Genomic DNA, 27,559 nt, shown 5'->3' with positions numbered 1-27,559 from the left:
CTTCCTAGCTGTCAGCATGTTTGTAGCCACTCTGTGCCTTAGTATCCTCTTTATAAAAGCAAGACATAGTAGATCTAATTCTGAGGATCTGTATAAATAGCACTATGTTTTTATCACTGTGCTCAGTGTTAGCTGTCATCATCTTTTTCCTCATTTTCCTGTCAAGACAACTGAATCAGAAGTTAACTAGCACCATTTCATACACGCTTAACATGAACCAGAGACAGGGTTCTGGAACCATCTATCCCATAGCAAGCCTTGCAGATGGTAGACTCATGCATCCTTTTTGAACTGTATAGGAATTTGGAATAACCCATTTTCAAATTTTATGGCCCACAAATTTGCTTTCCATAGGTTCTTCTCAGGTGATCTTATCTGTTCACAGAGTTTCATTTGCTATTTAATACAGGGGTTGGCAAACTATGACCTGCAGGCCAAATACCTCTGGCCCCTGTTTTTGTAAATAAAGATTTATTGGAACACTAGCACACTGATCCTATTTTTTTTTTCAAAATTTTTTTAATTATTTGAAAGGCAGAGTTACAGAGAGAGGTAGATACAAAGAGAGGTCCTCCATCTGCTGGTTCACTCCCTAAATAGCCACAACGGCAGGAGCTGGGCCAGACTGAAACCAAGAGCCAGGAGCTTCCTCTGGGTCTCCCATATGGGTGCAGGGGCCCAAGCACTTGGGCCATCTTATGCTGCTTTCCCAGGCCATAGCAGAGAGTTGGATCAGAAGTGGAGCAGCCAGAACTGGAACCAATGCCCATATAGAATGCCAGCACTGAAGGCAGGGGCTTTAACTGGCTGCGCCACAGCACTGGCCCCACACACTAATTCTTGAGCTGCTATCTATGGCTACTTTTGTGCTGCAATAACAAAGTTGAGATATTGTGAGAGATCCTATGGGCAACATATTTAAAACATTGACTTTCTGGCCCTCTGCAGAAAACATTTTCATACCCTGCTGTTGCTCACTACTTTCAACATTTCTTTCAAAATCTTGACTCCTGTATTGGGCCACCCACTGAAATCCTCTACTTCCATGATCCACATTCACCTTAAATCAACATTCATCAGGGGCCAGTGTTGTGGCACAGCAGGTAAAGCCACCACCTGCAGTGCCAGCATCCCGTATGAGCACCGGTTCAAGTCCTGGCTCCTCCATTTCTGATCCAGCTCCCTACTAATGGCCTGGGAAAAGCAATAGGAGGTGGCCTAAGTGTTTGGGCCCCATCACCCATGTGAGAGATCCAGATGAAGTACTTGGCTCCTGGCTTCTGCCTGGCTCAGCCCTGGTCATTATGGCCACTTGGAGTGAACCAGTGGATTGAAGACTGATCTTTCTCTCTCCCTCCCCCGACACTGTGTAACTCTTTCTAAATAAATATTTTTAAAAAAATCAACATTCATCAAATGTTTTAAATTCTTCCTGAGTTTTCTACCCTGAAGTCAGTTCTTCCTCCTGAGTTGCCTGTTAATGAACATCAAGCCGCTTCTTTGCTTTCTGCTTCTCATACCTGATCTGTGGCCAAGGACTGCCGGTCAGTTATCCTAAATACATGAAATCCTTGAGGACAGGAGTCCTCCTGCTAATTATTCAGGCATTCTCAGGTCTCAACTACAGTTAGCCCAGGAAGACCCTTTGCAGACCTTCAGTATTTGCCACAAAACATAGTGAGCAAGAACTATTGGTATGTTTCCATCAAGTAAGATGCATGCAGAGATGAGTCTGTTTCTCAGCATTATTTATTTGTTTTATTAAAAGATTTATTCCTTTATTTGAAAGGCAGAACAAAAGAGAGAGAGGAAGAGACAGAGATCTCTTCAGACAGCTGGTTCACTCCTCAAATGGCCGAAATGGCTGGGGTTGGACCAGGCCAATGCCAGAAGCCTAGAACTCCATCCAGGTCTCCCATATGAGGGGAGATATTGTGAGAGATCCTATGGGCAAGTAGGGGCCCAAGTCCCTGGGCTATCTTCCACTGCCTTCCCAGGCATGTTAGTGGGCAGCTAGATTAGAAGTGGAGCAGCTGTGACTGAAACCCCACACTCATACAGGATTCTGGGATCACAGGTGGTAGTTTAGCCCCTTGTGCCACCACACTGCCCCCAATTTGTCAGCTTTAGACACTACATCACAAGTAACCATTCAGGAATGCTAGAAAGTCAGAATATTAAAGAATTTGTACTTTTGCTATTGGAATGTACTGAAAAGAACATGGCTATCTGATTTATTGAGTTGTTACATTAAATCTATTCACGTTAAATCTCTGCTCTTTATGCAAAACCTCATTGGCTAGGAGGTAGGGAGTTAAAACTCACTGTTAGATTATCATTTTTTTCTTGTTCATCCAAAGAACATATTCAGATAATGAATACATTTTCACCCTTATCAGTATTACTTGAATATTATTCTAAAGTGCATGATATTATTAATTCTACATTCTCCTTTATGAATTTTAAATTATGCTATAATAACTGATGAAGAGCATAGAAAAGCATTATAAAATAAATAAACTTTGAAATACAAAAGGATTAGTCAGGATAATAAATATCCACTCAATGTCTTAGCATCTTTGATCTTGGCATTTGTTTTATCCAGCAAATGTTTTCATAGTACTTTCATTTCAGCTTCTCCATCTGAAAAATTATGCAAAAGCAGCCTTTGTGTTCCAAGAACAGCAGAGATGTTTATAGCATTTAAGTCAAAAGCAGAGGTCATAAATTAATTCTCATCCTCTGAACAAAGACATTAGTAACAAAAAGAGTTCAGTTTGTTCATACAAAATAATCCCAATAATAGTTTCCATGCTCAACTATGATCTTAAAGATTAATATTTATCTTTCATTAACAATTATGTAAGACATTAATAAGGTTCTCCAAATACTTCCTGAAATTTTAATTATCTGTAGACTTTCAAAGCTATGTTTTGATCAGACTTGTAAAGAAATGATATAGTTCAATTACCATCAAATTAAGAGTGATTGTACATTCTGATTTATAGCAAAACGCCACCCACCTTCTGACTCCAAAATAGCTGCACTGCTTAAAGAAGAAAAGTGAGTGATTAAAGCAAAAACAAAACATTATCTCATTGCCATTTTTGTCAGATGGCCTCCTGCAGCTCCTGGTGGCTGCCATTGTGACTGTGTGCTGGTGTCCTGCTGCCCTCTTATGGCACTGGGGTCCCTGGAGGACCTCCCACCTAACTAGAGCATGACCTGTAAATTTCACGCCAAGGTCTCACAGGAAAATCAGTTTCAGGCCTTTAGTGGATAGGTTTTAGCAGATCAGTAGACTTCATGCACTGATCCTTTTCCAAGAACTGAGCAGTTCAGGGATGTACAAAGAGATGGAGACTTCTGTTATGGGTGGCTTTACTAGAGATTGTATACTCTTAGATGAATCACTGAACCCTCTTCATATTTAAAATGGAAATAATACCACCTACTTCATAAAACTTATTGTAGAAGAGTAGGATTAATGTTGGAAAAGCACCTGACAGGATGCCTGGGAATTGTGATGGTAGTGGTTTGCTGATATCATCATCACCACCACCACTACCACCTCCACCACCATCATTACCACCACCACCACCTCCACTATCATCACCATCACTACCACCACCTCCACTATCATCACCATCACCACCACCACCATCATCACCACCACTACCACCTCCACCACCATCATCATCACCACCACCACCATCATCATCACCACCACCACCACTACATTGAAGCATTGGGCTCATGAATTATACACCAACCATGTGGTTTTCTAATGTCCTCTTTGTCACTCCCAGGTGCTCTAGATAGCTGAGTACGAGGAGAGCAATCTCAATCTTGACAATAAATGACTCTTCTCCAGGATGCTAAGTTTTCAGTCATAATGGTCATGACGGTGCCATTGAAGAAAGTGTAAAAGTTACTGCTCGAGTATTTACAATGTCCTATTTTTTTAAAATACCCGAAAAAATTGGAAAACTGCCTCAACAGTGAGGTGTAAAACCATGTAATAGTTAATATTTTTAAAACAGCACATGCAGGGAACGGGTGTTTAGCCTAGAAGTTAAGATGCCCACATCCCACAAGAGAGTGCCTGGATTTGCTTCCCAGCTGTGGCTCCTGACTCCAACTTCCTGCTATTGCAGAGCCTGGGAGGTGGCAGATGATGGCCCAAGTAGCTGGGGACCTGGATTGAGTCCCCAGCCTCTGGCTTCAGCAACAGTCCAACCCCAGATAATGGGGGCACTTGGGGAGTAAGTCAATGTATGGAAGCTCACTTGCCTTCTCTCTCTCTCTCTCTCTCTCTCTCTCAAATAAATAAACTTTTTAAGAAATAACATATTCAAACTATTCTGAAACATGGAGTTGCATTTTTTACATCATAACTAAAAATGACATATAATGGTATTTATTTGCTGAGAGTAACTTGGTAAATATTTCTATAAAATTAAAGATTGAAAAAAAATATGAATACAATAGGGCATAACATTCTTTGAGTTCTGTTTTCTCTTGCTTACCTTTATACCAGTTGTTATGCAATGCTTGCCTTAGTAATGTAATACAACCTTAAAATTTTCATCATTCTAATGCAAAAGTACACTCAGTGTTAGGGATGACATATTTAAAAGTGAGGCTCTGGGTAAAGTCATTGTTTAAATTGGCCTTTTCTGCTGCTGGGTTTTTGTTTTGTTTTTAAGATTTTGTTTTATTTATTTGAAAGACAGTTACAGAAAGAGGTAGAAATAGAGTGAGATATGGACAGAGAGGGAGGTCTTCCATCTGTTGGTTCACTCCCCAAAAGGTCGCAACGGCCAGAGCTAAGCCAATCTGAAGCCAGGAGCCGGGAGCTTCTTCTGAGTCTTCCATGTGGGTGCAGGGGCCCAAGGACTTGGGCCATCTTCTCCTGCTTTTCCAGGCCATATCAGAGAGCTGGATCAGAAGTGGAGCAGCTGGGACTCGAACTAGTACCCATATAGGATGCCAACACTGCAAGCCAGGGCTTTAACCCGCTGTGCCACAGCACTGGCCCCATGTTTTATTTTGTTTTGTTCTTCCTTTTCTGGATGTCCAGAATCTTACCTATGGACAAAAAGCCAAAGAAGGTAAGAAAGTTAAGCAGAAGATTTAATTTCTAATCAATTCAACACAAATAGAGAAATACTGAAGTAGGTGTATCTTTCCATTGTAATTTATGTGGCACTTTGGGGCCAACTGGCTTCAAAACCTTAAGCAGTTCTTAAAGGCTTCTAGTGAAGATTTATATAGGTCAGGTCCTTCTGGATTCTCATTTTATTTCTTATTATATCTAACAGGGACTCAAATACAGGAGTGTTCATTGTACACAAGACATCAGGCACTGGGGATGAGGTAAACTTGGGCATGTGCTCGAGTGGGCATCACCTTGTCCATCCAGCACTCAGACCTGCTCAGGGTCTGCCTCCAGACTGACACAGGAAGGTACTCTACATGAGAAATCATGCTGTGTTCATCAGGAGGCGCTTTAAAAAAAATATTTATTTATTTATTTGAAAGGCAGCATTACAGAGAGAGAGAGAGAGAGAGAGAGAGAGAGAGAGAGATGGAGAGACAGAGGAATCTTCCATTGGCTGGTTCACTCCCCAAGATGGCTGCAACAATCAGGGCTGGACCAGGCTGAAGCCAGGATTTAGGAGCTTCATCTGGGTCTCCCACTTGGGTGGCAGGGACCCAAGCACTTGGGCCATCTCCTGCTGCTTTCCCATGCGCATTAGCAGGGAGCTGGATTGGAAGTGAAGCAGGACTCAAACCAGCATGCATATAGGATGCCCACGTCCCAAGCAGTGGCTTTACCTGCTACGCCGCAATGCCAGCCCAATTGGGAGGCTTCTTAAGATACAAATGCTCAACAAGAGTCAATCTGCAGTGACAAATATAAAGTTACCATCCTAACAGAGAAAAGAGTGGTGAAAGGATATGGACAACTGAAATTCACTTTGACATTCTGTTCTACTTGTTCAGTTCCAGAAGATGATCGCTGTGGCAGGTGCAGGCAGTGGGTTTGCCTCTCATTTGTGACAGGCACGTGTTCTGCTGACCTCCAAGGGCTTATCAGCAGGAGTGTGAGGATGTGGTTGTGGAGCTGACTCACTGGCTGATCGACTTGCGCACCTGCTTTTCTACTTTCAGTGCCTCATTGGGTTTTCCTACATCATGTTTGCTTGTCTGTTTTCATACCTGGAGGGAAACCTGCCTTGAATCAAAATGTATTTACTATTCATGAGTTCACCAGTGGGCAAAGTGAAATAAAAAAGTAGTGTAAGCACTATTCCTTCTCATGCCAGGCCTCGACATCAGTCCTTTCTTCAATATTTGATGGCATTTTGTGACAGATGTAGTGTGAGAACCAGAGTGATCCTGAGACCTTGGATCCCAGTGAGTTTAAATGCAGAAACTCAAACTGAATCTTAACAGGGCATCTTCCCCAGCAGCAGTCTCATAGCTTTTCCTATGAATGTTTAAGTTGGTTTCACTCAATAAATTCTGACATTTGGTATATGAATGAGGTAGACCAATTTATGTGATTAAACTCTCACTCATTTCATAGAAGATTAAGTGCTTCATTGCAGAATGCCAAAGGACATTTTTAATTTGAAGTTCTGATTTTAATTGAAACACTATTATTCTATTTTGAGCACTGAGGAGTAACGATGAACATGCTGAAGGTGAATAATTGAGACTTAGTAATTTTAAGGCCGTTTTTCCAGTTTTTTTTTAAGATATATTTATTTAGTTGGAAGGCAGAGTTACAGTGAGAGAGGGGGAGACAGGGAGAGATCTACCATCCTCCAGTTCACTCCCCAAATGGCTACAACAACCAAAGCTGGGTGGATCCGAAGCTAGGAGCCAGTAGCCAGGAGCTTCTTCCAGGTTTCCCAAATTGTGTACAAGGCCCAAGGACTTGAGCCATCTTCCACTGCTTTCCAGCACATAGGCAGGCAGCTGGATTGGAAATGGAGCTGCTAAGACACAAACCAGCACCCATATAGAATGCCAGTACCACAGGTGGCGGCTTAACCTGCCATGCCATGGTGCTGGACCCTCCATGTTTTTTAACAAGAAAGATATTTGCAATTTATTTCTGCTGTACCTATATATAAAATAAGAACAGTATATAGAATGTCTGATATGCATGATGATGATTGGATCTGTGTCAAGGAGGGTGATCCAGGGAGACACAAGGAGAGCAGGGACCTTCTCTTATTCCAGGCCAACATGGAGTTTGTTACATAGTAGGTGCTCAGTAATTACTTGCTGATCTCCAAATGAATGATTCATTACTGTGAGTAAGCAGTCTTGACTGGTGAACCAGCCCTGTCAACTTCACGGTTTACTTCTGAACCTCTGAGCCTCGGTTTCCCCATTTGTAAAGCATAAATGGTAATGTTTGCTCAGGTGTTTTAATGAGAGTGACAGTCAAAGGAAAGCTGTGTCACACATCCTTGAAAACTAGGTCATGATTGTATGTAAGGAATCACTACTAGCATTGTTATGTTGTGGTTGCCTATTTGTTAGTACCGGATATTTGTTAGTAGAGCCGGTGCTGTGGCATAGAGGGTTAAGCCTTCATCAGCAGTGCCAGCATCCCATATGGGCACCGGTTTGAGTCATGGCTGCTCCACTTCCAATCCAGATCTCTGCCTATGTGCCTGGGAAAGCAGCAGAAGATGCCCAAGTACTTGGTCCCCTGAACCCACATGGGGGACCCCGAAGAGGGTCCTGGTTCCTGGCTCCTGGCTCCTGGCTCCTGGCTCCTGGCTCCTGGCTTTGGCTGCAGCCATTAGGGGAATGAACCAGCAGATGGAATAATTCTGTCTGTCCCTCTCTTCCCCTGCCTTTAAAAATAAATAAATAAATAAATAAATCTTGTGGAAAAAAGATATTTGTTAGTATTAGCATATAGTTTGCATTTAATAAATATACATTTAGGTTAAAACGGTGCTAGTATGTAGACAATAGAATTCGGGAAAAATTAATAATATGTCATAAATTTGACTTAATGACATTTTTAAAACACTTGCATTTATTTATTTATTTTTCCCATGGGAAAACATTAAAAAACATATACACTTACACAACTAAATCAGTATTTCTCAGTAACATTGTACATGAATTACTTGTTATTTGTGTATGACTAAGAGTCAGCAAAGGATAATGATGTGTATAATGTGGAGGTCTAAGAGGTAGGTAAATGCAAACTTGATTTTTGATGAATTGCCCACTCCTTTGGAAGTTAGATTAGGACATATATCACAAAATTTACTCTTAGATATGCTGTAATTTAATGACACAATTTTGTTGAAAAAAGATCTTGCACATCTTATTGGTTTTGATGAAGAAAATCAATCAATATATCCCATATTTTTTATTCTTCTTCTTGCCCAATGTGCAGTTAGATTGGTTCTGCAGGATCACAGTGTGTGGTACATATTAATTTTATCTTCTCCATGCTTATATGAATTTTATATGAACACTACTGATAAGTGATACCAAAAATGCATTAATAAAATCATAAGCATTAGCAGGAATCACAGTGCTGTAGTCCTAAGTTTTGTATCATTCAACCTGTGTAAACTTAATTAGATGATACACTAGTGATTGAACCCATCTGAGTTGTTTTGTTGTGTGTATGGTGTCTTGTGAAGAACTGGACACCAGAGACTTGTGAGACAGGATACCAGCCTTGGCAAAGGCAAGGAGATGGGGCCTGGTTTTGCATAAGTTGTTAAAGCCATCCATTTTGTCATCCCATGCATACCTGCTAGCATGAGGAGCCTTCAAAAAGTTGGTGGAAAAATGAAATTAAAATCTGAGTTTATTTTGGTACAAAAACAATTTGTAAATCCTTGCATGATTTCTCACAATGTGCATTTTTCATATATTATAGGGGAAAAAATTTGTACCAAAATATACCCAATCTTTAAATTCCATTTTCCCACAGACTCTTGGTAGTGCTCTTATATGTATGCATGATTCTGGAATTTTAATGAAAACTGCAATAATGGTATTACTCTGACTTCCCTAAATTCTGAGAAAAACTAAGGGCTAGGATAAAATCATTGGCATGTAAGACTCAGACAGCATTCCATGACTAGTAAAGTCCAGCTTAGGGTACTGAGTTGATTTGTTCTGCTATTATGGGACCCCAGAATAAAGCATAGGCCACAGTGGCTAGGAGGTACCTCCCTGTGGGACGTAAGGCTCAACTTAAATGAAGACTTGGAGGGTTAGAGAACTCAGATTCTTAGAGGGAAGCCCCACTGTCCAGAGAGAGAAGGGAGAAATGGAGCCCAGGATCAGCCCCTTCAAATTACACACTCTGAGATGGAGCAGTGCAGAGAGAGAAAGAGCCAGAAGTCAATATGCTCGAAATACATAAGGGGAAAGAATTCACTCCAGATGGGACAGGTCATGTAATATTTGATTTCAAATGACTTGTATAGAATCAAGGACAGAAGGAGACAAATCTTGCTAAGAAGGATGATCAGGACTAGGAGCTAGGTGGTCAGGGCAGAAGGGAGAGGACCATTCCAGGCGTGACTAGTATCAGCAAAGGCATAGGCCAGGGAGGTGAGTCAGTGCTGGAGTAGAAGGGCTGGTGGATCAGGTTAGAGGACTGACCAGTCCTGACCATGGGAACCAGGGAGCTACCCCATTACCCAGGAGCTTTCGCAAGTGGCACATTGGAGTGTTTCTTTGTGAGTATGTCTAAGAGAGAAGTTTACTTTTTCTTTTTTGTATCCTTAGCACACTGAACTCTCAAAATGTTTTTTATATATTTGCGTGGCTCTCTCTATAATTTATCTTGACTAATTACATTTAACTATAGGCTTTCCAATTATATATTAAACTCAGTGACTAATCATCAGATTTCAATAGCAAAGAGCCTATAATTTTTGGAGTGTGTGATCTATTTAAGGACATGTTAAAGAGAGAAATTATTTCCTCCCTTTCCATGATAAAAATCGTATTTGCAGTTACATTAAAGATTACATCTAAAAGAGATGTAGTGCTTTTTTTTTTTAGATTGATTTATTTATTTTGAAAGGCATAATGTGGTGGCTGGGGAGAGAGAAAGAGAGAGAGAGAGGATCTTTCACCCTTATACCTCTGGTTCAACTTCCAAATGGTCACAACAGCCAAGGCTGGCAAAGTCTGGAGCCAGGAACCTTAAACTCCAAACTGGTGTTTTACATTGGCGGCAGGGACCCAAGTACTTGGACCATCTTCTGCTGCCTTCCCAGGAGCATTTGCAGGAAGCTGGATTAGAAGCAGAGCAGCTGGGACTCAAATAAGCACTGCTGGTGTCACAAGCAGGAGCTTAACTAACTGCATCACAACACTGGCCCCTAAAGGAGATTTCGTTAACAATCTTCAAAATTGAAGTTTGTGGGGCTGGCGCTGTGATGCAGTGGATTAAAGCCCTGGCCTGAAGTGCCAGCATCCCATATGGGTGCTGGTTCTAGTCCTGGCTGCTCCTCTTCCGATCCATCTCTCTGCTATGGCCTGAGATAGCAGTAGAAGATGGCACAAGTCTTTGGGCCCCTGAACCTGCATGGGAGACCTGGAAGAAGCTCCTGGCTCCTGGCTTCCATCTGGGAAGTGAACCAGCAGATGGAAGACCTCTCTCTCTGTCTCTACCCCTCTCTGTAACTCTTTCAAATAAATAAAATAAATCTTTTAAAAAAATTGACCTTTGTAGCATCTGTCAATCTGGGTGGATACTGGGTCATTCCCAGGTATATTTGTGACCCAAGACCCTACTGATTTTGAGAACTTCTGCTTAAGTGATTATAGTACACATTTCTCTAAAATCAAATCCTTAGAAATGGAGCTTCAAAGAGCAGAAACAGTTAATTGTGGGGTGATTCATTATGCAGATCTTGTTATTCCATGCACAAAATCATGTTTACCCTAAACCAGTATTACTAAGAAGAAAAAAAAATCCCTGTAATACAATGAAGCTGTAAGGTCAGTCTATCCTGTACTCCATAAAGCAGGACACCAGTCATCTTGGATTGGAACCACTTTAAAAGCCCCATTTGAATTTGGTTACCTTGATAAAGATCGTATTTCCAGATGAGATCACATTGTGAGGTAGTAGGGGTTAGAACTTCAGCATATATTTTTAGGGGCGAAAATTCAGCCCAAAGCAGCCACCAAGCATTAGGAAGTTACTGCAGCAGAGCCAAGAGTTACTATTTGCATTCAAGTAAGTCATTAGGACTACTGTATAGAGGATGAGAAGGCACGAGTTCATAGGGGACTATTGGCCATGTCAAAATGAGAAGTCTTGTGGGGGTGGCGCTGTGGCGAAGCAGGTTAATGCCCTGGCCTGGGGCGCCCGCATCCCATATGGGCACCGGTTTGAGACCCGGCTGCTCCACTTCCGATCCAGCTCTCTGCTATGGTCTGGGAAAGCAGTAGAAGGTGGACAAGTCCTTGGGCCCCTGGACCCACGTGGGAGACCCAGAAGAAGCTGCTGGCTTCTGGCTTCAGATCGGCGCAGCTCCAGCTGTTGTAGCCAACTGGGGAGTGAACCAGCGGATGGAAGACCTCTCTCTCTCTGCCTCTCCTCTCTCTCTCTGTGTAACTCCAACTTTCAAATAAATAAATAAATCTCTTTGAAAAAAGAAGAAGAAGTCTTGTGGGTCTGGTATGGCTGACCAAGAATATGAGCTATTGCTTAATCTTTCACCAACTGAATTATTTCAATTGAATGAAAAAATAAAGAAAAAGAAAGGAAATCTGTAAATCCATGGCAGCACTAGAAAAATAGAGACAAATACCATCAGCAGATACGGATACTGAAAAATTCCAGGGGCTTGCATTGTAGCACAGTGGATCCAGCTATACCAACTGCAACACTGGCATCCCACATGAGCACCAGTTCAACTCCCTGCTGCTTCACTTCTGAGTCAGCTCCCTGCTAGTGCACCTGGGAAAGCAACAGACTATGGCCCAAATTTTGGGCTCCTACACCCACATGGGAGAGCCTGATGGAGTTCCAGGCTCCTAGCTTCAGCTTAGCACAGAAATGAATCTAGCTGGTGATGAAACCCAACCAAACCAAGGAGTGTATACGCTGTTACAGTTGTATATTATATAGTATTGTCAACAAGGAGACAGAAAAAATGTGATGAAAACTGCATGCGCATGGTCTTTGAACCAACAATTCATATCTAGATGTCCATCTCCTCAGTATACTCATGCATGTGCTCAGATATATATATATATATATAAAAGGATATATGTAATATATATTATATATAAAAAAGGATCATGTATCTTCTGTATATTAAGATAATCGAAAATGAATCTTGATGTGAATGGAAGGGGAGAGGGAGTGGGAAAGGGGAGGGTTGTGGGTGGGAGGGATGGTATGGGGGGGGAAGCCATTGTAATCCATGAGTCGTACTTTGGAAATTTATATTCATTAAATAAAAGAAAAAAAAAGGATCAAATTTGGTGCAAGGACCAGGATGGTAAAAAAAAAAAAAAAAAGGATCATGTAGCATTGTTTGTAATTGAAGAAAATCAAAAGCTACCTAAATTATCAGCATGGAAATACTCAAATACATTATATCCATTCTCTTCATTGAATGCTCTATAGTTATTAAAAGGAAAGCAATAACTCTCTATGTTGTATTGGCATGGAAAGTTCTCTAAGATGTAATACTTGAATACAGTGAAACTGTTGGACAATACCTGGTATTTGTTACTCTTTGTAACAAAGAAAGAAAAATAGTTACTTTGGATTTTGTATCTTTAGATCTTTAAGTGTTGTACTCATCTCTAACAGTGCTTAACTGTAGGAAAGGGATTGGGCACTATGGTGACAACAAACTTTGTCTTTTTATACTATCTCCTTGTATAGTCCATAGACTTTTGAATACGTATGTACTATATCAAACTGGAAATGAACTGTAATGATCATCTAAGAAGATAGAATCCATGAGACTTGACCAAGAATTGACTCTGGTGAATCTCATAGTGGTAAGGAGAGAGAAGAAATGAAAGGGGGGCTTGAATTCAAAACACTCAGAAGTAAAAGAACAACATTCTGGAGGGACCTACTTGTAAAAATTAAAACAAGTGAAAAAGACAGAGGGGTGTGTCTTGCTGTAAGGCAGATCCAGGGGTTTCAGTTTGAGAACCAGAGGATTTGAGCAGCGTCCACTGCCCTGGAGAGCCCAGCAGCATGAGAAGGGGGAAGGGTACCATGAGATGAGAGTCAGAGGCAGAATCGCTTCTGCAGAGGGCCATCTGGTGTCTTATTCCTAGTGATCTACAAATTGCAAATAAGGAACAAAATTAGGGCTAGGTGCCTCTCTCTGAAGTAGAAGGGGAAGCCCTTGACCCTCCTTGTCGGTGACTGTCACTTATTCTTGTTTTCCTTCCCTGGTTGGCCTTCTTGCCCCTACCAGCACCTTTACCCACCTTCCTCTTTTGCACACATACCCCTTCCCATCCCTGTGATACACATCTACCAGCTTGAAAATAAAAAGTGAAAAAAAAAAAGGGGGGGAGGAACTCAGAAAAAAGTGACATCTAAATCAGATATGTGGCTCCAAATGATAACAAGGGGAAAGACCTGCCAAAATCATCGTGTGAAAAGTTTCATAGCTTATTTAGTCATCAAAAACATAAATCAGGTGTTATCAACATAGCAGAAAGCTGGAGAATCAGGTGACACTGGTGTTCCCAACACCAGCTTTTCTGTGCTGAATGTTTTACTGTTGCTGAACAAAACACACACATGTTCTCATTTGGGCCTCACACCAACCCTTGGAAGGAGGCAATCAGTTCTTTGTGGAAGGGAACACAAGGCCCAGAATTAGGCACAGGAGGTGAGTTAGGTCTTAGAGCCGTGACTGGTGTCACCTCAGCCTTGTTCTTGTAATGACACTTAGATGCCTGCTGGCTTTCACACAGTCTGCTTGATGCCCTGTGGATTTGTGTCTCAGACTAAAGCTTCAGAATTTGTCTTCCAGATTTTCTCTTGTCAGTTGTCTTCACTTTGAGGGATCACAGAAGTTAGTCAACTATATTAACCCATGTTGTTTATCTATGAAATGGCTTGGCCTTTTGAATAACAAGAAGTTTGGTTAAATAATGGGGATACAAAGTGCCCTTTTGGGAGGATCACCACCAATGCCCTAAAAAATCCAGATTCAACTTCAGAAATAGTAATAATTATTTCCTGATTCACGATGCTCAGTCTCTGAATACCGTCATAAGCTGTAAGCCCTGGAGGAAGGAACAAACATAAGGTTTTTGCTCCTAGCCAGGCTCTGAGCATTGTCTGTGACCTGGCCTAAAAACTCTGGTCATCCTTGTTTATGAGAAGAAATAGCTGTTAGTTACATCACCAATTCATGGCATGCAAACCCCAGCTTCTCCATCTGAAGCAAGAAAACAAAGAATTTGTTGTAAAATATCCTGCCATTAAGAAGTAGTAGTAGATAGGTCCACTTTCTGGAAGTTTCCAGACATTACATTGTATCTCTGCAACCTTCCCCACTGAAGTCATCAAAGAGCAGAAGTGTACAGACAAGGGAGGGATATAGAGTAGCACCTCAGACAGCCAGGTGTTCCCTGGCCTTGGTTACTCCATGGACCATGCTCCTAGCCAACACCTCAAATAACCAAAGCCCTGATCAACAGCAATCAAGCCTCTGGTTGCTCATTCAGTCTGATCTGAGGTTACTTTTCCTACATCCTTATGTGATGGCTTTGTATAGATTTTCCTACCTCTACTACTACTTAACAACAGGATAGTTGTTGATGGCAGACCAAAAAAAAAAAAGTGATTCTGCCGTGAGAACGCTGCTGTGCTGTGTTTCCTGCTCTTCTCTGTTATGGGTTTCTTCTCTAGTCTTGTGGGTGACACCAGTTCCTCCATTTTGCAGTCACCTGGAAACTGCTCTCTGTCATTTCAGTTTTGCATCCTGAGATGCAGCCACATTACCGTCTGGGCATTTGTTAAAACTTTCATAAGCTGTCATAGAACTGGTGGTGTCTTTGCCCAATGGAATTCAGAATCTCCAAAGAATCATTCTTCTCTTTCTTTCTTCCCTTCACCTGGTCCATTAGGGGGGCTCGTGTTCCTTCTCTGACCAGAGGACTGAGTAGTGGAATCCAGAGGTGAAAACCTCTCACTGAAAATGCCATTCAGCTGGACACCAAAACAACTAAGAAAATAAAATCTTAGGTGTGTGTAATGCCAGTTATTTCTATGAACAGATCACAAGAGATATATTCTACAAATAAAATGAATGACATTTGAAAAATAACTGTCTACTAAAAAATAGGCCTAGACTATCAGTTGCTAGTCTTTTATTATAGAAGCTTAGCCATCCCATATAATCCTTATAATAATTAGCCATCACAAATAAGCCTTATTGATTGAATGATCTGAAAAGAAGAGAGACAGAGAGAGAGATCTTCCATCCAATGGTTCATTCTCCAAATGCTCATAACAGTAGGAGCTGGGCCATGCCAAAGCCAAGAACTCAGAACTCTGTATGGGTCTCCTGTCTGGGTGGCAGGGATCCAAGCAGTAGAGCCCACACTGCTGCCTCCCAGGGTACACAGTAGCAGGGATCTGAACTCAGAAGCAGAGGTGGGACTCAACCCCAGCACTCTAGTATGGGATGTAAGTATCCCAAGCAGTGTCTTAACCACCGTGCCAAACCCCACCCCAACAATCCACGTTTAAACAAGCATTTCAATGTGCCTGATTTAGATGGGCTATTTCAGGAGAATCTTGAGAACACTTTTCTTTTTTTTTTTTTGATTTTTGTTTTTAAGATGAGGTTTTTGTTCTTAAGATTTTTGTTTTTATGAGAGAGAGAGCACTTCCATCTGCTCCCCAGATGCCCTCAGCAAACAAGGCTGAGCCAGGCCAAAACCAGAAGCCAAGAGCTTCATCTTGGTCTCCTATGTGGGTGGCAGAGGCCCACACAGGGGCTGCTTTTCCCAGGTCATTAACAGGGAGCTGCATCAGAAGTGGCGCAGCCAGGACATGAACAGGTGCCCATATGGGATGCTGGAGCCTCAGGTGGCAGCTTAACTTACTGTGCCACAACACCAGCCCCTTTGTTTTTCTTTAAAAGACAAACAACCCCGAAGCCAAATTACCTGATTAAGGAGAAGTACAGTTAGCATACATGGAAGATGAAATCACTACCATATAGTTGAGGTCATGAACAAGAGGTTGTTGTATTTGTGGCTCAGACCCCAAGTTGCTGTATGATTACAGCTGGGCCTCAGTTTCTTTCTTGCTAGAATCAGGGGTTGAACTGAAATATTGTGGAGTTTGTTTTTAATTATGCAAATATATTCATCAGGGTGGACCTTTAGCCCAGCAGTTTGATACTGGTTAAGGCACCTGCATCTGCATCTCATGTCACAGTATTTGAGTATCATTCCTGGCTCCAGCTCTTGACTCCAGCTTCCTGCCAGTGCAGACTCTGGGAGGCATCAGGGATGGCTCAAGTATTTGGGCTCCTGCCATCTACATAAGAGAACTAGATTGAGTCCCTGGCTCCCAGCTTCTGCCTGGCCCAGCCCCTCACATTGCAAGTATTTGAGGAATGGAGCAAGGAACAAGAGCTGGCTCTCTGTGTCTCTCTGCTTCTCAAATAAATAGATATTAAAAATTAAAAATATATTGAGGCTAGTTTTGTGGCATAGCAGGTAAAGCTGCCACCTGCAATACTGCATCCCATATGGGTGCCAGTTCATGTCTCATCTGCTCCACTTTCAATCCTGCTCCTGGCTAATGGCCAGAGAAAACTAGTGGAAGATGGCCCAAGTGTTTAAGATCCTGCTACCAATGCGGGAAAGAAGCTCCTGGCTCCTAGCATCCACCTCTGGGGAATGAAACAGTGGATAGAAGATCTCTCTCTATTTCTGTAATTCTGACTTTCCAAATAAATAAATCTTTTAAAATATGTGATGTATATTAATATAATTCTAAAATATGCACAAGTGCTAAATAATAGAACAGAAAGGCTCTTATACACTAAGGGCTGAGAAAATGCAGAAGGAGAATCATGGTCAGCCCTTAAGCATGAATTTTCAGTGACTTTTCAAGACAAGGCAAAGCACAAATTAACCAAGAGGAGGGGTCAAAGAAAATAAATCATCTAATATATCAATCGTAATACACACAGTGTATCCCAAGAAAGTAAACACATTCCCTAGGGAATTCTTTCAAAACTTTCCTCACAACTAAAAAAGTTCCTGAAAGTTTTCTCATTAACTCTGCTGCATGTTGCGTTGGTAATTAGTCCCTCGAGCTGTTACTGAAAACAATATTTCAAAATACAAACTCCCTCTTCAAAACTGTATAATGAGCTATGGTGAACCTGCCAGTTATTTCAGTGTTCATTTGAATTATTTGTATAATTAGGAAATAGCTTCAGTGTAGCAGCTGGGTTGATGTGTAAACCTTCCTGATAGGGGAGATGTAAAGTAATGAGAGTTGCCATCCTTACCCTCATCTCTGTGACTTTGCTTATTGTTTTTTAAATTTATGTATGTATTTATAAGACAGAGACAGACACACACACACACACACACAGGAAAGAGAGAGATCTTCCATCTGCTGGTTCACTCCCAAATGGCTGCAACAGCCAAGGCTGGGCCAGTTGAAACCAGGTGCCAAGATCCCCATCCTGATCTCCATGTAGGTGACAGGAGTGCAAGTACTTGCGTCATCTTCCACTGCTTTTGAGGTACATTAGTAGAGAGCTGGGTCGGAAGCAGGGCAGCCAGGACTCAAATCAGCACTCCAATATGGGATGCAGCTTAATCCACTGTGCCACAACCTCCACCCCATCTCTGTGCCTTTAATGAGGACTAGCACATGAGGAAATGGGACAGGTTCTCATGTTCTGGCTCTGAGTTAGTTGCCTGGGGCTTCCATCATCAAGTACCACAAACTGAGAGGCTTCAGGGGCAGAAGTGGATTATCTCATTGTTGTGGAGGCCAGAGGTCAGCCACCAGGTGTTGCCCAAGCCACACTCCCTCCTATGACTCTAGTGAGGGTCTGCTCCAGGCCTCCCTTACCTACTCTAGTGTGACTCCATCTTAAGTAATTATATCTGTGTTTTCTAAACAGTGTCCCATTCTGAGGTCCTGGGAGTCAGGGCTTCAACATGTGACTTTGAGGGACTCAGTTCAGCAGGCTCACAGAGGTGGTGTCCAGCCCATGAATTTGACAATAGTAATATTGTAAGTGTAACCACTGCTGAGATGCAGCATGCCTGATTATATCCAGACACGTTCAGTTCTGCTAGATGAACCATGTTTCTAAGTCGTAATATAGCTCATTTACTGAGCTCTTACTGTCGCAAGGCTTACTTAGAGGCTTAGGCGTGCCTTAGTCCATGCATTATTTCCCCCCACATGAGTGCTTGATACTGAGTGTCTGATAATTTCTCTGAAGTTCAGCTTAGGTCATCTAGTGGTTATTTTCCTTCAGAGAAATGGTTGAAATGTCATAACATATGACAGCAACTCACAAGACTAGCTCTAGGTCACTGGAGAATGGCCACGTGGACATGTTATCAGTGGCAGAATTCTGGTGGGCTGTTTGCAGGCAGAAACAATTCTGGTGGGCTATATGCAGGCAGTGTTCACGGTCCAAGATTGAAGTGGCTGTGTGTGTGTGTGTGTGAGAGAGAGAGAGAGATCAACATAGAAGCCCCCCTTTATCCACAGTTTCATGATCAACCATAATTTGAAAATGTTAAATGGGAAATTCCAGAAATAATCAATTCATACATTTTAAACAGATTTTATCACAGGATTTTGATATGATCACTCTATTGTTGTTAATCTCATCTAATTTATAAATTAAATATTAGCATTGATATGTATGTATAGGAGGAACCATAGTGTATATGGGGTGGAGTGCTCTCTGTAGTTTCAGGCATCCACCAGGGACCCTAGAATGCATGTCCTGTGGGATAATAGGGAACTGTCATATACAATCCATCTGTACATGTTTAGAGAAAGAAACTATAAGGTTACTTGGTCCCATATGGGCCATCTACAAAATGCCAAACTAACCTAGCCCCCATTCACCCCCAGCCCCACTCAGCCCCTCTGAAGCTCACTCAGCAAACAGCAATCTTGCAAAATGTGGGATTCTGCCAGGCAGATTCCTGGGGCTCACATGCACTTCCTTTTGCCATACTGTAGGCAGAACCAGGTCCACACAGATGGCTCAGCCAGTTCTGTAGGACCTCTGGGATGGAGGGAATGACCCTTTCTATGCTGAGCTGACTCTGTGGCTGGGGCTTCTGGGAGGAAGTAGACTCCCATGGACTTGGAGGGCTCTTGGGCTCTGTGATGGGCACAACAGTGCACCAGCTGGCTACCCTGAAGTGCCCCTCATGAGACAGAGGTGGTGTGGGCCATCTGCATGAGGTAAGAACATATGTTGACTCTCCAAATGGCAGCAAAAGTCCCAGGCCAAGAGTCAGCTTCCCAAGGATGTGAAGTGGAAGAGACTGGAATAATCTCACTTTTTGATCTTATTTCATGAGTAAGGAAATAACACCGACAAGTGACTAAGAAAGTAAGTGAATGAATTTCTTTGGTTGGGCCACTTATTATTCTATGTATGTTTACATCATCTGAAGAAAAATATGTTTAAATATTTCATTTACTACCAATCTACAAAGTCGTAATGGAAGGAATCAATGTATATATTTTCTGTTCACCAAAGCAACATTTAAGTAATGAAATTAATCTTTTTATTATTTGTATATATGCCACCTTGCTTTATGTTCAGGTGTCTGAGAAGCATATCATAAAACTTTCCTTAAATATATTGAATGTGCATATTATAAATTATTCTTTGCCCACGAGAAAGGGATTGTGTGTGGGTGGGTGTGTGTGTATCCTGTTAAGGCATTTGGTATTTTGATTATTTCCCTGCTTATAGTAAAACTGTAAGAAATTCATATCCAAGCCATACTTGGGATGCATGCTACAGATAAGGCTGTACTAAGTCGTGTCATTTTAAGCTTCTTTCCAGGTAACATACTTATAAATCGAAGATTTTCATAAGAAAATGTCATTGTTAATAACTTAATATATGTATTCTAATGGTATCTATTTTCCACAAGTCGTGTATACTGTAGATAGTCTGAGGTTACATGTTTAGGGATTTTCATCATCGGCTCCCTAAAATTGAAGGAAAATATGCTCCTCTTGGAAGGGGGATTATTTTCATTAAACCGTACCATTTAAGAGGATTTTCCAAAGGAACTATTTTCCCAGTGTCATATTTATAATCTTTTTGATGACTTTAAAAAATCTGATTATTTTCCCCTCCTTTCATCTTATCTTCCCAGTGGCCTCTCTTTGGCACTTCTCTGAACTATCACTTCTTGCCTTTTCCATTTTTCTGTTTTCCACGCAGAGAATAAAACCCAGAAAGCATTTTTCTCTTAATGGACTGTTGCTTTGGGTCCACCGGGGAGTTCAGCTGTTCAAGTGTGTGAGAAATGAAGCAGGAGACATCAGATGGCACGAAGACTAGAACTGTTAACACAGTAAATACCAGCACGGCTGGAATTGTGAGCCATAGCAGCTGGGGTTGGGGGCCAGGGAGACGGGGGAAGGCACAGCTGGGAGAATCAGCCAAAAGAACTGGCCAGAAAACACAAGGGAGCTTTAGCAAGGGAAGAAGAGCCGCCCAGGAAAAAAGCCTACTCGGATGAGGGAGAGAAACACATTGTTAGCTATGTTTTTCCAACACTTCACAGTGGATCATAGCCCATATGCACTGTCTTTAGCTACTTCTTCCATTGCTGTACCAGAAGCATGTTTAATATAGCTTTCTTTCATGCTTCCTATGAGGGCTGAATATTGAAATTTTAATGAAAGGAAGTATCTGTGCTTTGAGGTTGATCTCTAGTGTACTGATAATTTGTTAAACCCATCATGGAATTTAGGTAGATGAATGAGAAATACCACGCATTCATTTGTGGATATTGTTTTGGGTATCAGAAGTAGATCATCAAATATTCACTGCTTAGACAAACAGGAGGTGTGTATAATTAGCTGGGTTAACAACTGGTGTGGTAGTTACACCCAGAGGGAACTGGCTAATAAATTGCTGCCTTCCTGGAAGAAGGTGTTTGGTGTTTCATCCTGCTCCTGTCTCAGTCAACATTAGGTCTCACTGGGGTAAAACTCTGTAAATGCATGGCCCAACGCTGGGAGAGATGGCTAATGTCACAGATGACAGAAAGAGAATTTAGGACTTTCAGTGCAGTGACCCAAATCCAAGAAGCAGAAATGGCACAGAGATCACTGTAAACACCCTTCTCTCCCTGTTAAATTGCAAAAGGGCAGTGAGTAGAGATGTGACTTAGCAACGCTGCACTGAAATGAAATCAAGATTGCATTTTGGTCAAGTATAGGATCCATATGAGTCAACAGGGTACCCCAGCTGGTTGAAAAAAAAAAAAAAAAACCTCTGGGGGAATTGCATGTGATCTTGGTCACTTAGAACCAGAAAATGAAACTGTCAGCCCCAAGCCCCCAGGATATCTCCTGCCTTCCCTGTTTTTTAACTGTCTGTTCCTTTTACATGCCTCATCTTGGCCTCCCTGAGTCTGAATTTGTTGTGATGAGAGCAGGAACCCCTGAAGATCCTTAAACCTACCCTGCAGTCCAATGGAGCGTGCCACTGACCAGGCTGCATCTGTGCCTGACCATGGTAGAGTCTTGCCCAGTGCTGGCTGAATGTGTGTTGCACTTCAGCTTCCCATGCTGAGATGGTATGGCCTAGTGCTGACCACTAGGATGACCGCCTGTGTGTTCCAGGTGGCCCTTATTCCCCTCTAGATGCAGGACCTGGTATCCTAGGAATGACTCCCAACCTCCCATGATACTTAGACCTGACCTTCCCAGTTTCATTCGTTGTGCTCCTGTGTATGCAAGTACTGAGCCCTGAATGAATCCCAGCAACCAGAGTCTAGTAATCACTGAGCACCTGTTTGCTGAGTGAGTGAATTAATTTTTAAAATTGAGGGTGAATGTGCGAGTATTGCTATAATAAAGCTACTCCGCCTTACAGTCCCTGAAGATGGAGAGGGGAATAGGCTGGCAGGTGCCTGGTGATGGACAAAGGGATACTTCACACCTGCAAATGTCATCTAATTAGATACCTTCCTTTATCCATGTTGCAATGTGAAGAACCCAGTAAACAAAACTTAGAACTACTACTGTAGTCTATGTTGAATTCCCTTCCATAATGGAGGGCTTCCCCCACATGAAGGAGTCCTTTCTCTTTTTAAAAAATTTTTTATTTAACGTATACAAATTTCATGTATTTCATACATATAGATTCAGAAACATAGTGATACTTTCCATCCTACCCTCCCTCCTGCCCAAGCCCCCACTCTTCTTCCTTCTCCCTCTCCTAGGCCGACTCCTAATTTTTACAAAGATCTATTTTCAATTTACTTTATGCTCATAGGATTAACCCTACACTAAGTAAAGAGTCCAACAACTAGTATGAGGGAAAAAAACACTGTTGCTCAACAGTAGAGACAAGGGCTGTGAACAATGATCGACTCTCAAAATGTCAATTTCATCTCTACACATTGTATTTTTGGTAGTCTATTACTTACCATAGATCAGGGAGAACATGATATCTGTCTTTTTGGGACTGGCTTATTTCACTAAAGTTTCCAGTTGCATCTATTTTGTTGAAAAAGACAGAATTTCATTTTGTTTTTACCATCATGTAGTATTCCATAGTGTGTATATATACCATAATTTCTTTTTTTTAAGATTTATTTATTTGAAAGTCAGAGTAACACACAGAGAGAAGGAGAGGCAGAGAGAGAGAGGTCTTCCATCCGCTGTTCACTCCCCAATTGGCTGCAACAGCCGGAGCTGGACCAATCCAAAGCCAGGAGCCAGGAGCTTCCTCTGGGCCTCACACACAAGTGCAGGGGCCCATGGACTTGGACCATCTTCTACTACTTTCGTAGGCCATATCAGAGAGCTGGATCAGAAGTGGAGCAGCTGGGACTTGAACCGGTGCCCATATGGGATGCCGGCACCACAGGCAGCAGCTTTACCTGCTATGCCACAGCACAGGCCCCACCATAATTTCTTTATCCAGTCACCATTTGATGGACATCTGGGTTGATTCCATATCTTAGTGGCTGTGAATTTAGCTGCAGTGAACATGGGAGTACAGGTAGCTCTTTCATCTGCTGATTTCATCTTGTTTTGGTAAATCCTTTCTGATTCTGGGCAGCCCTGTTGTGAGCTGGAAACAAGGAAGTGATGCCAATGGGGACCCCAACCAAGTCGTTGATCAGGTGCATATCTCGTCCCTCAGAGTCCCAGGGCCCCAGAAATTGGATTCCATTTCAGTTACTCTGAGGGGCTTTAGCTGAAACAAGCCTTCAAGTTACTTGGCAAAACACATCATGAACTTCCAGAGTTGACTTGTTTGGGTCTTCTCATGAATGTCATTATCAGTGTGAAGAACCTGCTAACAGTCCTCACAAAAACTGCACAAAAAGTAGGAAAAAAAAAGGACTCTGGATATGCTAAAATCCACCACATTGGACGTGTTAAATGGGTGAATAGTATGGTATGTGAATTGTATCCCAAGAAAACTGGTAACCACCACCACCACCACCACCGGATAAAATCACTTATTGAAGTAAACAGTGTCCAGCGTTGTGGCAGAATGGGTTAAACCACTGCTTTCAATGCCAAAATCCATATCAGAGTGACAGTTCAAGTTCTGGCTGCTCTGCTTCTGATCTAGCTTCCTGTGGATGCACCTGGGAAGGCAGTGGTTGATGGGCCAAGTGTCCCTGAGACCCATGAGACAGACCCTGATTCCTGGTTCCTGGCCTCCGCCTGGCTCAGCCCTAGCATCGTGGCCATTTGGGAAATGAAGCCATTTGGGGAGTGGATGAAAATCTATTTGTCTCTCCTTCTCTCTGTTGCTCTACCTTTCAAATATATCTTTTTAAAAAGTATACAATGTAGTGGTTTTAGCATATTTTCAGAGTTGTGCAGTCATCAATCTTAGAAGCTTTGCATTACTACTTAGCTGTGATCTCCTTTCCACTTCCTATCTCCTCCAGGCCTAAGCAACCATTAGTCTACTCTGTGCTATGCATTTGCCCAATTTAGGCATTTCTTATAAATGGGATGATATAATAAAAGATGGAGGTGGAATAATCATTTCAACAGCTAGAGGGCCCTATGCAAAAAAAGCAAAAGTGGAGCTTAACTCCTGCTGTAGGAAAAACTTAGCACAAATTGTAAGAAGCACGTAAATATAAGAGTTAAAACTGCAGAACTCTTATATGAAAACATTGAATTGCCTTGGCATCCCTGTCAAAAAAATCAATTGGCTGCATTATTGAAGGAATTTATATGAGCTTATTTCTGGATGCTAAGTTCTATCTCATTGATCCATATGTCTGTCTTTTTGGTGGTACTACTCTGTCTTTATATTTTTGTTTCCTTGGAATATTTTTAATTCATGAAGTGTCTATTCTGAAGATACAAAATTCTGCATCAATTTTATGTTACTAAATTTACTGTCATGTTCAATTTTCAAATCCAACTCTACTCGTATCTACTAATAGAAAAAGTAGATCAACATATTGCTGGGGCTGGTGCTGTGGCATAGTGGGTAAAGCCGCCACCTACTGTGCCAACATCCCATATGGGCATCAGTTCGAGTCCCAGCTACTCCACTTCTAATATAGCTCCCTGTTAATAGCTTGGGAAAAGCAGGAGAAGATGGCCCAAGTGTTAAGGCCCCTGCTACCCAAATGGAAGACCCAGATAAAGCTCAGGGCTCTGGCTTCAGCCTGGCCCAGCATGGGCCTTGCAGTCATCTTTGGAGTGAACCAGCAAATTTAAGGTCTCTCTGTCTCTCCCCCTCTCTCTGTAATGCTTTCAAAATAAATACATCTTTAAAAAATGCATTATTGCTAAAACACATTTATAGGATTTGGCATTTCAAGAAAAATGTTGTATTTTTTACTGTAGCATTTTAATTTAGATAATCAAATCTTGCTCATATTTCTAACTTGGAGGGTCTATGAAGACATGGAGAAGTGGCATTTATGGTTGAAATTCACGTCTAAATATATCTGTGTGGCAGGGGGTTGGAAGCAGATTTGACATGAAATCTAATGAAAGAGTAGAATGATAGCTGGGAACTCAGTTGTCTGCCGAGCCCTGCACCTAGTCACATGCTCTTCTCTTAGTTTGTATGATTGACAGTGGAAAGACCTGGAGTCAGGTTGAAGGAAGACAGCCCACGACAGTGTGTGTGTTGTTCTGATCTTTTTAGATTTATTTTAAATAGAAAAAAAAAGGAGAACATAATAAAGTAGTTGAATGTAGTAACAAACAAAAAGCAGCCGTTTCTCAACTGTCAGGGAAGCACTAGATGTCCTCAAGATAAAGTAAATAACGTGCTGACTCCACTGTGCAAGAAAGCAACACTCCAGCTAAGACGATAATGTATGGTCTTGACAAAGCTTCGGCACATGTAAATCTGGAAGGCTCATGTTCTATTGAGTTTTTAATACTGAAGATCGAGTATTGTCCCTTGATCTGTTAAAATAATTGGAGGATTCTAAATCTTACTCAACAGTCAGGATATTCTTGTTAAATTGTAAACGTGTTCATTCATTCTTGCCATCCATCTCTCCTCCTCCCTCTCACACTACACCTATCATAGTGTCTTCAATTAATTCAGGAGATAGTAGTTTAAAGATGCAAGGGATCTAGTGAGAAAAGGGGGTCAAGGAAGGACCAAAGGCAGAGCAGAACCACAGACAGGATTGGCCTTGGATGAGTCGGGAGTGAGAATAAGGGAAGGGGGCCAGCGCCTTGGTTCACTTGGTTAATCCTCCGCCTGCGGCGCCGCATCCCATATAGGCACTGGGTTCTAGTCCCGGTTGCTCCTCTTCCAGTCCAGTTCTCTGCTGGGGCCTGGGAAGGCAGAGGAGGATGGCCCAAGTGCTTGGGCCCCTGCACCTCCGTGGGAGACCAGGAGGAAGCACCTGGCTCCTAGCTTCGGATCAGCACAGCGTGCCAGCTATATTGGACATTTGGGGGGTGAACCAATGGAAGGAAGACCTTTCTCTCTGTCTCTCTCTCTAACTCTATCTGTCAAATAAATTAAAAATTTTTTAAATGAGAATAAGGGAAGTCATCTCTGTGGTTTCCTCTGTCTCCAAGCCTCATCTCCATTTCCCCAGTGGAATGAGTGAAGGAAGAACTTGGGGTTAGAGCTGCATGCAACGTGGATGACTGTTCACCTGCATCAAAGAGTCTCCTCTTAAAAAGAAATCTTCAGAATGAATCTCACCTATACCTTACCACAAAGCATAGATGCTCTTTTCATTTTTTTTTTAATTTTTTTAACAGGCAGAGTGGACAGTGAGAGAGAGAGACAGAGAGAAAGGTCTTCCTTTTGCCGTTGGTTCACCCTCCAATGGCCGCCGCGGCCGGCGCACCACACTGGTCTGATGGCAGGAGCCAGGTACTTCTCCTGGTCTCCCATGGGGTGCAGGGCCCAAGGACTTGGGCCATCCTCCACTGCACTCCCTGGCCACAGCAGAGAGCTGGCCTGGAAGAGAGGCAACCGGGACAGAATCCGGCACCCCGACCAGGACTAGAACCCGGTGTGCTGGTGCTGCAGGGCGGAGGATTAGCCTAGTGAGCCGCGGCGCCAGCCCAGATGCTCTTTTCAATTAAGTCTTGTGCTTTACCTCAAATCTGGGTAACAGTTATTTGCATTTTAATATAAAGACACAGTTCCATTTGTCATAAATTAGGAAAAGCGTGAAAAGAGAAATTTTATTTATTATTATTGGTGGTTTTGCCTCTACCTTGTAGTTTGCTTTGTCCAGGAAGGAGTTAAAAATTCAACATCTGGCAAAAAGACACTGTCATTTTACAGTGGACCAGGCAGGTATCTTTCACAGTCTCTGTCCATTCTGCCTTTTTCCTAAACTTTCTTTCTTTTTTTTTTTTTTTTTGATTCCAGGCCAAGAAAGAAAGGAGAACTCTCAGCGCAACAAGATTCCAAAGGGAAGACATTGCCAGAATTTAGAATACTCTTTTGGCCAAACATTTCATCGAGGTAAATATTACCATCGTAGCAAGAAGGGGGCACATTGATCGAGTTTGCGAATGGCAGTGATACACAAAGGTTTAATTGTTTTGTTGGAGTCAGACATAGAGTGGAGGAAGAGGGAGAGGGAAGGGAGAGAAGAAAGCCGGGCGGGGGGTATCCCGCAGCCTCTTCTAAATGTGTTACCAGGAGGAGACCATCAGAATCTGGCACTCAACTGAGCTCCCCTAGACATGTGTGGGAAAAAGGGAGGCGAGAGGAAGCTCCCGGGACTTCTCCCCTCGGGTTTCAGATTCTCGTGAAAACAAAAGCCTGAGTGGTTTGCTTAGAGATACAGCACC

The 27,559-nt window shown here is 42.2% G+C and overlaps 1 protein-coding gene across 5 annotated transcripts in view; it reads left to right on the top strand.

The window, feature by feature from the left end:
• Positions 1–27,559, top strand: part of PAG1 (phosphoprotein membrane anchor with glycosphingolipid microdomains 1) — a 174,620-nt gene that overhangs the window by 75,986 nt on the left and 71,075 nt on the right. For 4 of the 5 annotated variants that reach the window (XM_089335463.1, XM_089335462.1, XM_089335460.1 and 1 more), the window contains one exon: positions 27,132–27,227. The exons of the other annotated variant lie outside the window; for it this stretch is intronic. The gene's annotated coding sequence lies outside the window, so the exon portion shown is untranslated. The remainder of the gene's footprint in view (positions 1–27,131; positions 27,228–27,559) is intronic. 5 annotated transcript variants of the gene reach the window in all.

The sequence above is a fragment of the Oryctolagus cuniculus genome, chromosome 6 (assembly GCF_051225735.1).
Source record: "Oryctolagus cuniculus isolate XC-2025 breed Fujian yellow rabbit chromosome 6, ASM5122573v1, whole genome shotgun sequence".
Classification (NCBI taxonomy): Eukaryota; Metazoa; Chordata; class Mammalia; order Lagomorpha; family Leporidae; genus Oryctolagus; species Oryctolagus cuniculus.
The sequence above is the reverse complement of the archived record's forward strand: the minus strand, read 5'-3'. Positions and strand labels throughout refer to the sequence as shown.